The sequence below is a fragment of the Canis lupus genome, chromosome 1 (genome assembly GCF_003254725.2).
Source record: "Canis lupus dingo isolate Sandy chromosome 1, ASM325472v2, whole genome shotgun sequence".
NCBI lineage: Eukaryota > Metazoa > Chordata > Mammalia > Carnivora > Canidae > Canis > Canis lupus.
Genome location: NC_064243.1, coordinates 57184190 through 57190260, shown reverse-complemented (window position 1 = coordinate 57190260; position 6071 = coordinate 57184190).

The following is a 6071-nucleotide window of genomic DNA, read 5'->3' as shown; positions in this document are numbered from 1 at the left end:
AAATAATTTCTTGCTACCTTTGGAATAAAGTGGGATTTTTTTCTATCATAAAGCCAATATCTAAACACTATTTTAAAATAAGGAAATAAAAATAAGTAAACAGAACACACAAAAAAAGAATCTGTAATTCTATGACAAACCAACAATCCACCATTACATAAGTAGTCAACTTTTTACAGGTTGTTTTAGCAAAGTTCAAATCATTACTCAAACAGAAACATTCCCACTGGTCAAAACAAACTGATCTGGGGGTGGGAGAGCATTTAGAATCCAGTGACAGACTGGTTCATCTAGTTATCATCTTACACTGATCACAGAGATACACACAGTAAAATACTTTATTGCTAAAATGCAAAGGTAAGGGAAAAAAACACCTCACACCATAGCCTTAATTGGCAGGCTGAAATCAGAAGGTGGTCATCCCAGGCTGTGAGGATCTCAAGAGCACGGTCCAAGCATAATTGTTATGGGTGCATTTGTACAAAGTGAACCCCAAAATTAGTATTCAGCAAGTGTTGAATGAGTAATGTTGTCCACAAATATTCTTAACGTCTTGATCAGCACAATAACTCACAGGGTTTTTTTCCAAAATTTACCTCTCATATTAGAGTCTCCATAGCTCTTGAGCTGTCTGTAAGCCAAATCTTCAGATAGGCCCTTACTGCCATTATTAGCAACATAAGACTTCCAGACAGTTCAAGTAGAAAATAGTTAACTGCAGAACCCTCAAAACTTGGGTTAGAAGACGGTGAAGAATAAACATGTGAACAATTGAACATGGAAGTGGTAAGTGGATCTTCTAGTGTGGCACTGAAAAGAAAGGAGTTTGCCCTGCTCCTACTTCTATTCTCCTTCTTTCTGGCTGTTATGCAGAAGTAAAGCCACCATCTTGGACCATGAGATGCGATCTGCAGGCTTAAGAGGGCAGAGTAACAAGACTGAAAAAGCATTGGTCACCAAGACTCTGGTATTGCTTTTCAGCTTATGGATTTCTTATGCTTAGAGAATATATTTCCTTATATACTCTCTAAGCAAACAGCCTGATAAATTCATATTTGGGCTGTCTTCCTTAATGAGTGACCATGAATGAAGAGTTGGAAGACTGAACACAGCAAGAAGATGCATTCGCATTCAAGAGCCCCTAGTAGGAAAATCTCAGGTGATTGAAATTTATTACATTTTACAACTTCTACTCTTACATAATTTTCTGATACCTGACATTACATTTCCAGCCAAAATAGTATTATGAGAAAAATGAAAGTTTGAAAATTCCAGACCAGCCTAAAAACAAATTAATCAAATACTTTCTCATTTTTACAAATAGCCACCCTTTCATATCCATGAATATGTGAATTTGATCTGCTTCTTGCTTGTTAGACATAGAAGGCATGACTAAATATGTATAAGCCAAAAGTGTAAAATCTAGTCTGCAATTAACCAGAGGGACTGTGTTAAGAGTATTTCTCATCTAAACAGCTATTCCTTGTAAATACTCAGATAAAACAAAAAACCCGGAGCCAGGTTCTGGGAGTTTCCAGCGTAAAACTATTGGAATCCAGTATATTAGAAAAACTACTCTGTTCTTATAAGAGATAATTAAAGTGAGAATATCTAGTAAGAGGCCCCATGTTGGTAAAAAGCACGGGAAAAGTGTTGGTGGGTACAGTTTATTTATTATGTTTGCAACCACCCATTTCCAAGATCTCAAGTGAATTTTATGAAAAGAAATGTATTTAATAAAATTCTTAAAATAAGTATTTTAAAAATCGAATGTGGAATGAGACCAGGCAGAAATAACTGACATCAAGGCTAGGAAGAGTGGGGATCCCTGGGTGGCGCAGCGGTTTGGCGCCTGCCTTTGGCCCAGGGCGCGATCTTGGAGACCCGGGATCGAATCCCACGTCGGGCTCTCAGTGCATGGAGCCTGCTTCTCCCTCTGCCTATGTCTCTGCCTCTCTCTCTCTCTCTCTCTCTCTGTGACTATCATAAATAAATAAAAATTAAAAAAAAAAGGCTAGGAAGAGTGGTTGCTCTTGTACTATTCACTCTCGGCATCATGGCAGGCAAGAGAGGCGGACACTATAGCCCTCCACAGTCACAACCTACAGTAAAGTTGGAAAATTCATAGCCTAGGAGGTTTGTTTTTGGGTCTAGTCCCCTTTTTATTTGCTTTGTGACCTTACAAGGTCCCGTCCCTCTTCAGAATTCTTTGAGGAACTGTCCACTCTATGTGCCACTGGAAGGATTGTTAATCACTTGGAGCTCTACAGTGGTGGAAGAGTGGCTCATAGTAAACCATTAGAGTCCTTCTGGGTCCTTTCTGCCCTTGGAAGGAAATAGAAAGGCTCTCTCTGATTTGGGTTTGTGAATGATAGGGCTTCCAACCATCATCCTTCCTGTCTCATGAAGGAAACCAATTTGACACAGGTAAGGTCAAAGTGAAAAGTGAAGCAGAGCCAAGTGATAGAGAGGAAGAAGGAAGGGCCAGAGGAAAGAGGATGGAAGTGAAGTGGGGGGAGGGAAGGCAGGGATGAGATGGAGAGGGGGCAGAGAAGCATTGAGCACCTTGATCTAACTGTGTCTGAAGCTAAACTATACTTAGACTTTAGCAATGCCCAAAGCTGAACCATCCTTAGACTATTGGTTATAAGAGACAATACATTTTCCTTTTTTATTCACCTTAATTTTCTTGGATATCTATTATTTGAAACTAAAAAACCATGACTAACACGCTTGTGCTTTGCATTATTGGTTACATTTTCCCATCTGTAAAATGAAAGACATGGCATAAATTTATTTAAAACTTCCCTTTGACCTAAAGTACTATAGTTCTAACTAGATTAATATGTGAACTCCTTCAGGACAGGGATATTATCTCACTTATTTTAGTACTCAGAATTTCCAGTGCTTTGTAGGCTCTCATTAACTATTTCCTATAGTAACTGAAAAGAACAGGCTGGCCACTCTCTAAGCCTATCCTCTTATGAAACTTCTGCTTACTTACTTCCTTTCTGTTTCCCCAGGATAGAGTTGAATACATATTCTCAGGTCTCCCTTTCATAGGAAGAGAGCTAAATACCGCAGTTAAATTACTGAATGTGTTTAATCCTCAAGTGAGAAATACACATTATACTACAGATTTGATTCCAAGGGAAATATAATACTCCAAAAGAGATATTTATTATTGACATAGACCATGATAGAAAAATTATTAATCATTACATTCATAAGAACTTGAATATTTGATATTTCTCAATTTCTGTTGGTGGAAAACGGAACATTTTAAAGGATTTACTGGATCAGTTGATTATAAAGGTATAATCCAAGTTTTAGAAATTGTACTCATGCTTCTGTTAATGTCAGGGCTTTCTTTTCTTTCAAGTGTACCTTCTTCCCCTCAAAAAAATAAAAAAATCAGTGCTTGTAATGAAATTTTAGTGGAAGCTCAGAAAACAGGAGCTACAAGTTAAATGCACAACCAAGGCTTCCAGCGGTGATCAAGGGAGGAAAACTTGAGTGTCCTATCTTTGTTGAGTATGGATCAGATGAAGTGCTATATAAAAGGAGTGCCTGTCTGATGATTCTGTTTCTATACAATGTAAGCATTTATAAATCATACACATATTTCTATTTTCTAGTAATTAAACTTTTCTCTATAACCATATGTGAAGAGTTTTGGTGGGAAAAGTGGAGGGGGAAGGCTGGTCACAGAACATTTCATTTTACAGATGGGAACATTGGGAAAAGACACGTCATACATATATAGTATTCCCCAAAGCTCCTTGCCACAAATACATATTTCCTTGTCCTTGGTATTACCTTTGTGTAATAACTTTAACTTCTCGAAGGAACATTTGTTGATATTTTTACCAAATCTTAACTGCACCTTAGTTTTCTTATGTGGAAAAAAAAACAATGATAAAAATGCTTGTCCTTATCTACCATATCAGGTTATTATGAAGACCAGAAGAGATAATGCACATCAAAGTGCTTTGGAAGCTATATAACAGTACTCAAAATATTATTACTACCCTCATCACTGTCATTATTTGTTTCCACAACAATCTTGTGAGGTGGTAACTATTACCAAGGAGGAAATTAAGGAACAGTAAGATTAAGTGTCTTGCCTTAAGTACCACAGTTTTTGGTGGCCAAGGTGATATGAATTCACACACCCTAACCAGCTACTAAACCATAAACATCAGGAAGAGAAAAGATCTCCAGAGGTACAGATGAACACTTTTTTTCATACCTTTGACCCAAAATGCTTAAACTTTTGATGAGAACTATTAAATAATTTTACAGGCATCCAAGTCAAAATACCAGGGTAGAATCATAAACCTGTTTCTCCAGTCAATCAATCAAAACCGGAAAAGAAGAAAAGGTATATTCCATGGAATGTTTATCCAACCATAAAAAGACAGATATTAAAAAAAAAGACAGATATTCTCAGATCTTCAAAATATGTTAAGTTTACTAGTTTGGAAATAGGAATTATTATATACTATAGAGGGAAGGACAATTCAGAGCAACTTTTTAGAGGCTAATTTGTCAATATCACAATTAAAGGAACAGTTTCTGACTTAGCAATTCTGATGCAAATTTAGACTCACATATAAATTCTCAACTACACAGAGATCTATTCAGTTAGAGGATGTTCTTTGTAACAATCCTTACAATAATAAAAAAATTTAGAAACTTGAAAAAATTAAAGGTCCATAAAGAATTTGCCAAATAAATTATAACACATTTGTTCAATAAAAGACTATTCAGCCATTTGAGGAAGGGAGTTAAGTGTATATGAACAGATATTAAAAGACTCTGCCATCCATTTTGAGTAATGGAAACCAGTTTCAGAATAGTATAATTTTTGCCTAGATAATATATACACAGATTGGAAAGACAAGTAGCTAACTGCTAATACAAGTTTTCCCTAAAAAGTGTGTGATTGGAAAGACTTTTCACTTTCTATGTTTTATTGACTGAATTTTCATTATAATGAGCATGTTCTATTTCGGAATGAAAATTTAAAAAAAATAATTTCTTAACCAGTCCAATTCTTAATTGGGATAATCACACTATCCCAATGAAAATCATAAAATTATGTTTTATGTAACAAAAATAGAAAAATAAATGGTAAAGAATATTCTAAAAAAGAATAATGATAAAGGTGGGAGAAGTGCCACGCATCACTAGTCCTTCCAGATAATGAATGTAACAATAATTAAATGATGCAATATTGACACAAAAACAAATCTAAGTAAATTAGAATTTTAAAACCCAGATAAGCCAATTTGTATATTATGTTTAAGTGTTCAGTGAAATAAGAATCACATAATTCAGGGTGCCTATGTGGCTCAATCAGGTAAGTCTTGATTTAGGCTCAGGTCATGATCTCAGGGTTGTGAGATCAAGCCCCATGTCAGGCTCAGCACTGGACATGAAGCCTGCTTAGGATTTTCTCTCTCCTTCTCTCTCTGTCTCTCCCCACCCCCTCTCTCCCTCTCAAAAAAAAAAAAAACACCCACATAATTTCAGGCAAGTGAATATTATTTAATAAATAGAGAGGGATAATTATAGTACAATATAGAGAAATTGATTTAGATATAAAACTTATACCCCAAGTGAACTCCCTGTCGATTATTTGGTTATAGAAATGTAGAAAGAAAAAAAAAGAAAAACATTAGTTACAAAAAATAAAGTCATGCTAACATTCCTAGAATTTCAATAAAGTATGAAGAAACATTGTAACATAAAACTCATACTTTTAAGTTTGTTTGAAATATTTCCTTAAGTCAATTTCCCAGAATAAAATTCTTGGCAAACACACACACACACACACACACACATACACATTTACATGGTTCTTGACAGGTGTTGGGAATCAAATTCAGAACATGTTTTGACAAATATGAGAGTATTTACAGATGGAATTAAACAAGATATCTGACCTCAAGCCCATCCAGAACATCACACATTCTAGAAACTACAACATATAAAGTAAATACAATCTGTATCCATCACTGAAATAAAATAAAGTATGGCATGTCTTTATAACTAAATATTAAGAT